This window comes from Dromiciops gliroides, chromosome 3, assembly GCF_019393635.1.
Source record: "Dromiciops gliroides isolate mDroGli1 chromosome 3, mDroGli1.pri, whole genome shotgun sequence".
Taxonomy (NCBI): domain Eukaryota; kingdom Metazoa; phylum Chordata; class Mammalia; order Microbiotheria; family Microbiotheriidae; genus Dromiciops; species Dromiciops gliroides.
The window spans coordinates 652212219-652222964 of NC_057863.1; positions in this window are offsets into that span (position 1 = coordinate 652212219).

Consider the following 10746-nt stretch of genomic DNA (forward strand, 5'->3'; position numbering starts at 1 on the left):
GGAAGTGGTATACAAAGTCACCAGCCTCACTCTCTTCTCTAGCGCCATCTGGGTCCAGTGGCAAGATATACATCAGGATGACTGGAGATGGCCCCAGATGTTTGAGGCAATCAGGGTTAAGTGAAAATTACTAGGACTACAAAGACGGGAAAGAAAGAGTTATGACCTTGACATTTGAGAGCTAATGTTCCATTAGGAGAAAAGGACAGGCATAGAAAAATAATGACACAATGGAGGAAAAGCTGGAATGAAAGGAGCCTGGCATTATACATTAAAGCCTGAGATTTATGCTTTAATGCAGTAATAATACAGTAAAACTAATACGGTAATCTTTAATACAGTAATCTTCAAAATTATTTTTAGTTCAAAAAAAAGATCATTGAATCAGACCAGGTGAGCATGACCTTGAAGAATGTAAACAGAGTAGCCCAATCTTCCATAAACCCCCAAATACAAACTTTAGATAAGAAAATTCCTGAGGAAAAATGGGTAGAAAATGGGTTTAGCATCTTGTACCCTATGTCATAATAAATTCCAAATAGACAAGTAAACTAAATGTAAAAGAACATATCAAGGAAGACTGAAGGTTTATTTTTTCACAGTTGTGGTTTAGGGGTGGAAAGGGAATTTATAACTAGATAAGGAAGATATTTGTATATAAAACAAGGAGATTATAAAATTCAAAGTAAATTTTAGCGATTCAAACTTAAAAGAGTTTTTGAGCAAACAAATTAGATTAAGCTAAGTTAAACTATTCACTGGGAAAGAATTGGCATCAAACATCTCTGATAAAAAAACATCACTTGGAATAAAGAATATATGATTAAGAGCCATTTCCCAATAGACAAGTGGTTAAAGGATATGTACAAACATTTTGCAATCTAACAGCAACCACATAAAAGAATACTTTAAATTACCAATGACATAAATTAAAATAACTGAGGCATCATTACACATGCATCAAGTTAGCAATGATAATAAGATATGGAAATAAACAATGTCATGAAGACTGTGGGAAGATAGTACATTAATACACTGTTGGTGTAGCAGCAAATTATTCCAATGATTTTGGAAATCAATTTGTAATCATGTTGTTGTTGTTGTTGAGTCATTTCAGTAGTATTTAACTCTTCATGATCGCATTTTTAGGGCTTTCTTGACAAAGGTACTGGAGTGATTTGCCATTTAGTTATCCAGCTCATTTTACAAATGAAGACACTGAGAACAAAAAGATTAAGTGACTTGCCCACAGTCACAAAGTTATGTGTCTGAAGCCAGATTTGAACTCATGAAGATGAGTCTTCTGACTCCAGACCCAGTGCTCTATCTACTACACTACCTAGCTACTCCTGACATTATGTAAGAAAGTTACTAAACTCTTCATGTTCTTTGATTAACAATCAACAATCCCACTATAGGGGATATACCCTAAGTCAAGGACAGACACAATTTTTATGATATCCTTTATATTAGGGGAAAAAAGAAAAAAAAGAAAAACAACAACAACAACAACAAAAAAAACCTCTGGAAAAAAAGTAGTTGTCTATCTATTGGGGAATGGCTGAACAAATAGTTGTGTGTCCTTTTTTATATTGTTTTTAAAATTAAATTTTATTTTTTTTGTTAATCAACAAAACTCCTCCTTTCCCCCTCCTACTTTGCTGCTCATTGATAAAGAAAAAGAAAAAGACCTTACTGTTAGAAACATGCTTAGCCAAACAAAACAAATTCTCTATAATAAAGGTCCTTAACCTTTATTTTGTGTGTGTCATTGACCTCTTGTTTTCAATCAATAAACATTTAGTAAGCACCTAGTATGTGTCAGGCACTGTACAAAGCTCTGGAGACATAAAAAGAGGCAAAAGACAGTCCCTGCCTTCAATGACCTTAAGTCTGGGAAAGTCTATGGACCCTTTCTCAAAATATTGGTTTTAAATGCATAAAACAAATTCACAGAATTACAAAGGAAACTAATTATGTTGCAAATTATCTCAAAGGAAAAATAAGCTTGCAGACCCCATGTTAAGTATTGCTCCTCTCTAAGAAGCACTGCAAATGGAGAATTCAGAGAAACATGGGGGGAGGGGCTCTTTGAATGGATTAAGCACAAATAAAGCAGGAAAATAATAAATGCAATGACTGCAAAATTATAAATGAAGAAAGCACTCAAAGACCAAAGATCCTCGATCGAGTATGATGATCACTATTATTTCAGATGACTGATTTAGAGAATACCGCATCTTCTGCCCTTCACGGTGGTAGGATTCATTCTGCTTATCCTTTTTTCTGTTAAGGTAAGGGTAGGGGTAGATTTTTTGGAAGTAAATGGAGTTTGGCAAAATTCATTAATCAAATCTTTTTTAAACCATGTGAACAAGGCAGAATAGAGCTGTATTGTGGAGAGAATGCCAAGGAAGATGGTGGTACTATTTCCAAAAACAGGAATGTAAAGAGGAGGGACTAGGTTAGGTCTTGTTGATTTGTCTTCATTGGGGGGGTGGGGTGGAGAGGAGAGATGATGACTTCAGATAGTCTCCATTTCTTGAGGAATCATACTTCATCTTTGCCACCCCATCTTCACCTTCTGAGTTCCCATAGCCCTTGCCCTAATTTTTGCCCTGATCCCCTGAAAACTATATCCACTAGCCTTGAACTCCTATTCCTTGGGCTACCCATTTTACCTCTATCTCTATCCCCAAAGTCTCTAACCCCCTCATTTTGTCTTTCTTCTCTGAGATTTCATTCTCAACTGCTCAGTTGTACATATCCCCTAAGCCCCAAATCAAAGCCACCAAATGACATTCTCCCTCTCCTCCTCGAGTTATGCAACTAACTCTCTGCCTTCTATCATTCTCTGAGCCCACCCTCCTCATCACAAGTAATGTCCCCCAAACAATAGCTCGAGTCCTACACACACTTCTGTCATCTCTACTCCAAGCTCCAGAAAACTCCAGCCCATGACATGAACCTTTTATTTCCATCCCCATCTTCATCTCTCCCCCATGCCAGGCAGCTAAATTCTGATTTCATACTTCCCTTCCTCAAATTGGCAAATCTCCTGAATCCATGCCATACCTGTCTCTTTTACTCTCTGAGGTTCTGTCTTACTTTCCTTTTTCTGAATTACCAAGATACTCCCAGTTCCAACTGATGTGGAGTGGCGATTTGGATTGTCATTCCTAGATAAGGATAATCGTGTTGGCATTAAATCCATCGTCTGAACCTCAGCTAACCTGGACAACTGCCATGGAACACCCAGGCTTGCTAACTCCCACCCCACCAGGACAGAATTCCTAGGCCAGAGCTCCAAGAGAGAGGCCTATAAAGACTTGGGGATGAAGGAAGGAGGGAGAGAGATGGAGACTTCCATAGCAAATCCTTAGAAAAAAACTCAGAGGCTTCATAGAGAAGTGATCAAATCCCAAAAGAGCAGAAGCAGTGAGGCTTAGTGGGAGAGGAGTGGGACTAATCCAAATTTAGGGAATGGAGCTATGCTTTGTACCATCCTGTCAGTCCACCAACACTTAAGGCTACTACAGTTGGTGGTGGCAGTCCACCCCTACTTGGTGGGCTCCAGAGAGAAGAGGGAGTTGATGCTGTGAGAGAGGAGCACTTGGATCTTCTACATTGGGATCTGACATAGGGTCCAGGAATATGTGGAGATTCCACATTGGTACTTCTACTTTAGGTGAAGGAGATTGGAGATGATTGGATATTTAAGAGACTGAAACACCTGAAGTCTAGGAGTAGAGTAAGCGACAGGTGTTGTAGGCCATCCTGAGTCAAGGAATGACTTTTGGATACACTCCATTTGTAGCCAAGACCTGGACTTTAACAGCAATGTTGAATTTAAACGATACTGGGTCGCAATGAGGTTGAGTTTGGTGGAACTCCTGCCTTTAGTTGGAACCCACTGTCCCTAGGGACTGAGGTGGTAGAGGAGAGAGTGGGGTTGTTGGGGGGGGTTGTACTTTTGTTCTTGCTATATTTGCAAATAAGTATCTCTTTGAAAGAGCTAAAACAAAACAAAACAGTATACAAACTACCGCATCCTAGGTACTGTGCCAAGTGCTGGGGACACACAAGAAAGAAAGGATGCCTTACTTTAGGAATATTATAATTTATTAGATACAAACATGCACATAAATACATACATTTAGAAATGTAATTTGAGGCTGGAGAGACCAGTAACAATAGGAAGTAGAGAGATCAAAAAAGTTTCTGATAGGATTCACACTCTGAATTGAACCTTGAAGGAAGATAGGGATTCATGGAGGGGAAAGAGAGAAAGAGAGAGGGAGAGAGAAGGACAGAGAAGGAGAGAGAGACACACACAGGGAGAGGGAGAGGGAGAAAGAAGAGGGGGAGAGAGAGAGGAAAGGGAGGGGAAAGGGGGGAAGGGAAGGAGGGGGAGGGAGAGAGAGGGAGGAAGGAAGGGAGGGAAGGAGGGGGAGAGTGAGGGAAGAAAGGAAGGAGGGAGGGAGGGAGGAAGGGAGGAAGGAAGGAAAGACATCTCAGGCCTGGAGGACAGCATGAGCCAAGGCATGGATATGGGAAATGCCATGTGAAGTCCAGTGAATAGCATGTAGATGAGCTTGGCTAGAATGTTTGGAAGGTGGAGGGATATAAGCTACAGCTAGAAAGGTAGATGGGAGACAGAGGAGAGCTGTCCTTGCCCAACTGAGGAGCTTGTTGTTTTTCTAGAGGAAATAGAGGGTCACTAAAGGCCTTTTTTTTTTTTTTTGGGTAGGGCAATGAGGGTTGAGTGACTTACCCAGGGTCACGGCCAAGTGTCTGAGGCCAGATTTGAACTCAAGTCCTCCTGAATCCAGGGCCAGTGCTCTATCCACTGTGCTACCTAGCTGCCCCCACTGAAGGTCTTAAGCAGGAGGTTGACATGATCCAACTTGGGCCTTCACACCTCTTTGACTGCTGTCCCCCTTATTATTATCCATGTTATCTCTGATCTCAGCTCTGGGCTCCCTGACCTCCTCTTTGGTTCGTAGTTTAACCTCTATCACCCTTGTCTTTGCATCCCCTCCTGGATTTCAAGGTCTAAATTTCTCTGTGTATGTAGGGGGTCTAACCCTCAATCTCAGGCTTCCCAAAGACAAGAGGTATATCACTTTTGTTTCTGTCTGGAGTCTTTCTGAAGCTAGACAGCTGGGTGCTGGAATGGGTAAGGGCATTGGCTCCGTCATAAATCAGAGACTTAATGACCCTGGGCAAATCACTTAAGTGCCCTGGACTTCCATTTCTGCACCTGTAAAATGAGTATTGGACGACTAGGAGAGGTACGGAGTTCTTCTCCCTTTGTGCTGTCTCCAGCAGATGCGTCTTCTTTCTGCTGCCACTGCCACCACCCTTGTGCAGCCCCTCGCCACTTCAGTCCTGGACTGCTGGAACAGACCGCTAGTTTGCTTCTCTCTCTCAGATCTCCTCCCATGCTCTGCTGACAAATTGATCTTAAAATTCAGGTCTGGCCGCGTCATCCCTCTTTCCCTGTGCTGTTCCTTGTACTAGCAACTCCATGGCTGTCCCACAGGCCTGGATTTTTCTCCCATCTCCTGGTCGTCTTGGCTTCCTTCATATCCCAGATAAAATACCAACTTCTACCAGAAGACTAATGAAGTTAACCTCCCTCTGTTTATTGTCTCTAATTGTGTCTGTGTGTGTCTATTTTGTCTGTACATACTTGATTGCATATTGTCTTCTCCATCAGACTATAATCTCCTTGAGATCAGGGATGGGTTTTTTGGTCCCCCTCCCCCTTGCCCCTTTTTGTTGTATTCCCAGGGCTTAGCATCATGCATGATACATGATAGGGCCTTAATGAAACTTTAGAATAGGGATAGGGACTGGATCTCTCATTTTTACTGGTACAGAAAGCTCCCCTGTGAAGAAATTCCCTCCACCAATGTAGGTTGGCACCTTCTCTGCCCCTAATAACCTTAAGGTGGGGCCTGGAGCACTGAGAGTTTAAGCAGCTTGCCCAGGGGCAGTGTCAGCTTTGGTTAGAGTCAGACCTTGAATCCAAGTTCTTTCTTTATGCAATATGCCATTTTCTCCAGGTTTAAAATATAGACCAGAGATTAGGCCTAGGAATTAAGGAATAATGATAGTATATCCTGAGCAGAACATCCATCTGGAAAGGCTGGACCCCATACCTGAAAGTCACATATATGCATGTGTGAATATGTGTATGTATGCATATATGCACACGCGTGTATATGAACACGTGCCCATGAGTGTGCATGTGCATATGTGAGGGTGCTTATGTGTGCACCTATGTGTGTATGGGCGTTACATATGTGTATACATGTGCATTGCATTGTGGAGGGATCCTCTGACCTGGTTTGCTTGAGTTGCCCCACTTTCCACAGATGAAGCTCCCCTCCACTAACATAACTGATTCTTTTTGCAATTAAAATCTATTCACTCTCAGTGTATCCCTGAAGCCAAGTCATCTACAAACCTGGCTCCTGCAAGTCTTCCCAGACTGATAAACTGTCCGTGTAGCTGGGACCCTTTCAGATAAGCAGAAGAATATCTTCCCTCCCTGGTCTGACAGCTCCGAAGTCCTCTAGCTCCTTTCTTCCTCCCATGATACTCCCCTTTGGGAGTAGATTACTCTCCTCTCCTCCCATGAGATCTCTCCTTTTTGCTGTAATCCTTAAATGCCCAAGGCTTTGCTGCCACTGTTGGCCTCCCTTGGACTCTGTACAAAAGGGGACCCCGCACACATGTTTCCACTTTCTCTAGTAATAAAATGTGACTACTCCAGTCTTTTGGAGTTGTGACCGTTTGGCTGACAGGATGTCTATCAATGTGTATTCACGTGATGCATATGCTGGTTAATGATCGCTCGTGACCACCTATTATGGGCTAGATACTGTACCAAGCATTGGAGGTATTACCAAAGGAAAAAGACCAGCCCAGACATTGAGCAGCTCACACTCCGTCAACTACAAACAAACAAACTATACAGAAGATAAAAAGGAAATCATGAACGGAGGGCAGGAATCTGAATTAGGATTTGGAAAGACCTGCTAGAAGATGGTCTCTTAACTGAGACGTGAAGGAAGCTAGGTCATAGTGATCAGCAAACATTTATTAACTGTCTACTATGTATCGGGTACTGTGCTAAGATGAGGAGAGGGAGCATTCCAGATGTGGGGGACGGCCAATGAAGTTGCCTGAAGCTGAGAGAGGGGGGTCTTTTTTGAGGAACAGCAAGGAGAACAGTATCAATGTACTGAAGAGTTGGTGGAAGTGTGCAAGATGCAAGAAAACTGGAAAGGGAGGAGAGGGTAGGTCAAGACAGGCTCTCAAGAATTTTATGATTGATTCCAGAGATAGGGAGCAAGTGGAACTCATTAAATAGGAAGATGACATGCTACAATTTACATTTAACAGCTAAAGGGAGGATGGATTGGAAGGGAGAGAGGCAGGATGAGGCATTAGTCCAGATGTGAAGAGATGAGGACCCATACCAGGGAGTAGCAGTATCAGAAGAATGGGGGCATATTCAAAAGATGCTGTAAAGGCGAAATGGACAGGCATGGGCAACAGATTGGCTCTAGAGGATGAGAGAGAGCGTGGAGTCAAGAATGACACATAAGGAGTCTGAGGGATGAGGGTGATGTTGGTGTCTTTGACAATGCTAAGGATTCCCTGAACTTGTCTTTTTGAGTTGTCATATTTTCCAGAAACCCTAACCCTAACCCTAACCCTGAATGGCCAGGATGAAGCTCCCCCTCACCTGATGTAATTTGTTGGTGTCCCCCAAGCTGGACTCCCTGTGTGTCCTTGGGAGGCAAGACAGGCAATAGCCAGTCTGTGCCAGGCTGGGATAATGCTTGGACAGCTGGGATCCTGTGCAGATAAGCAGACTCTCTTCTCTTCCTAGTCTAGCAGTTCCCAAAGGGAAAGAAGGAGGCTTTTGCCACCACCTTGCAGGGAGAGGTCTCATCTTTTCCCCACCTTTGCTGCACTATTTCCCCTCCCAGGCCATGCCCTTTCCTAGTATCCCCTTCTCCCTTTGTCCTGCTTTTATAAAAAAAAATCCATAAACTTCTGTAAGAACTGGGCATTCTTTGCTCTGGCTTTGATTTCCACATGCCTGCTCATTCCTCTTCTAATAAACCTAGTTTTCATATATGTTTTGTGAAGGTATGATTTCCCCTTGGCAACAGTGATAGAGAAATCTGGAAGTGGGGAGGGTTTGAGAGAAAAGATAAGTCTCTCTCTAATATGTGCGTATTCATGTGTGTGTGGAGAGAGATAGATAGATAGATAGATAGAGAGAGAGAGAGAGAGAGAGATGGAGATACTCCCTACATAAATATCCATATTCACTATCCTTATTCATGGTCATAGCCACAGCCATATGCATCTATCTGTCTGTCTGTCCAACATGGGGGGGGTGTCTAATTATAACTCCCAAGAGGCATAAAAAGCTATAATCTAGAATCATTTCCCACCCCTTTCCAAACAAGGAGAACAAGACAAGGGCTTTGCATATGTACTGTGCATTACAAGTGTGATTTTCTCCATGAATTAGCAGCGTGAAAAATGCCTGATGCTTTGGAAGAAATGTGAGATATAGATATATATGACTGAAATTCAAGGTCTCCTAAAGTTACCCACCAAACTTTCCAGCCAATCATCTGCATAGTGATATGCACATATTGTATGTGTACATGCTTATGTGTCTGAGCATAAATGTTTTTGCATGTGGGAGTCACAGTATATAAGAACACTGGGCCTGGAGACAGGAAGACCAGAGTTCAAATCTGCCCTCAGACATTAATACTAAGCTGGGTGGCCCTAGGCAAGTCACTAAACCCTGTTTATCTCAGCTTCGTCATCTGTAAAATTATCTGGAGAAGGAGATGGCAAACCACTCCAGTATCTTTGCCAAGAATACCTCAAATGGGCTCACAAAAAGACAGACATGACTGAACAACAACACAATATGTATATCAGTATATATATGTGTATGTATAAGCTTATAACAATGTTTATACACATGTATAGTCCATAAGACATAGGCATTAAGCCACATGTGCATATATGTACATGGGTATATTGTTGAGGGTTTTTTTTTCAGTCATTTCCAACTCTCTGTGACCCCATTTGGGGCTTTTTTGGCAAAGATGCTGGAGTGGTCTATAATTTCCTTCTCCAGCTCCTTTTATAGATGAGGAAACTGAGGCAAACAGGGTTAAGTGACTTGACCAGGGCCACACAATTACTAAATGGCTGAGGCTAGATATGAACTCACAAAGATGTGTTGCGCTGACTCCAGCTGTGGCACTCTATCCACTGCACCACGTAGCTGCCTTCATGCGTGTGCATACAGGCATCTATTGGGCACATGTACATACATGTGGTTATGTGCATTGCATAGATTACTATATATCCATATGTTTATATATGCCCATACACATATCCATATATACATGCATGCCTATATCTTCCATATATGTTTGCACATGTGCACAAGCACATTCAAGGCTATGTGCATGGGTATGCATCTTGTGTATGCATGCTTCTGTGTATTCATACATATGTGTGTGCATGTGATCTATAGATATGTATGTATGTATGTATGTTAATTAATAGGCATTTATTAGACACATATTGTTTCCTCATCTCCTATCACTCAGGTGCCTCCTTCTATTCTCTTCTCCTTCAATGCTGTCTCACACGATGGGGGGCCTTGCTCCTTACCAAGGATCTACCTGTTCAAATGATCCCATTCCATTCCATCTTCTCCAACAGACTGATTCCATTATCCCCTCTTAAATATTCTTATTTATTTTTAATCTTTTCCTCTCCACTGGCTCATTTCCTACTGTCTACAAACACACCTACATCCCCCCAGTCCTGAGAAAAAGACTCACTCGATCCTTCCAACCCTGATAACTATATTCCTATATCTATTCTGCTCTTTGTAGCTAAGTTTGACAAAGCTGCCCACAAGTAGTGCCTCTACTTCTCCTCCTCTCACTCTCCTCGATTCACCTGAAACGCCCTCTTCCAAGGTACTCCTGATGTCTCAGTGGTCCAGTCCAATGGCCTTTCCTCCATCCTCATTCCCCTTGACCTCTCTATAGCCTATGACCCTGCTGATCACTCTCTCCTCCTCAATACTCTCTCTTCCCTCTAGGTTTCTGGGACACTCCCCTCTCTCCTGGTTCCCCCACTTCTGTCTCCTCGGCAGGATTCTCTTCCGCATCACAGCTCTAACTGTAGATGGCCTCAGGATTCTGCCCTGGGTCCTCTTCTCTTCTCCTTTTGTGCCAGGGCTTCTTCAACTTTTCAGACTCACAACCCCTTTTCACCAGAGGAATTTTTGCATGACCCTGGGTGTATAGGTATATAAAATAGGTATACATAATCTTTGACTGTTGTCAAATTTTTCATGACCCCCCCACATTCAGTTATGGGACCCCATGTGGGGTCACAGCCCACAGTTTAAGAAGCTAAGCTCTGTGCTACTTTACTTTGTTATGTCTTCAGCTCCCAAGGATTTCATTGCCATCTTTATGCTGATGATTCTGAAATCTATCTTTCCTGCCCCACCCTCTCTGCTGACCTCTAATCTCCCATCTCCAACAGACATCTAAAACTGGTTGTTCAGTAGCCACCCTAAGCTCTTTATGTCCATTATCTTTCCCCTTAAACCCTCTCACCTTCCTCCCTTCTCTACTGCTGTAGAGGTCTGCACCATTCTCTGAG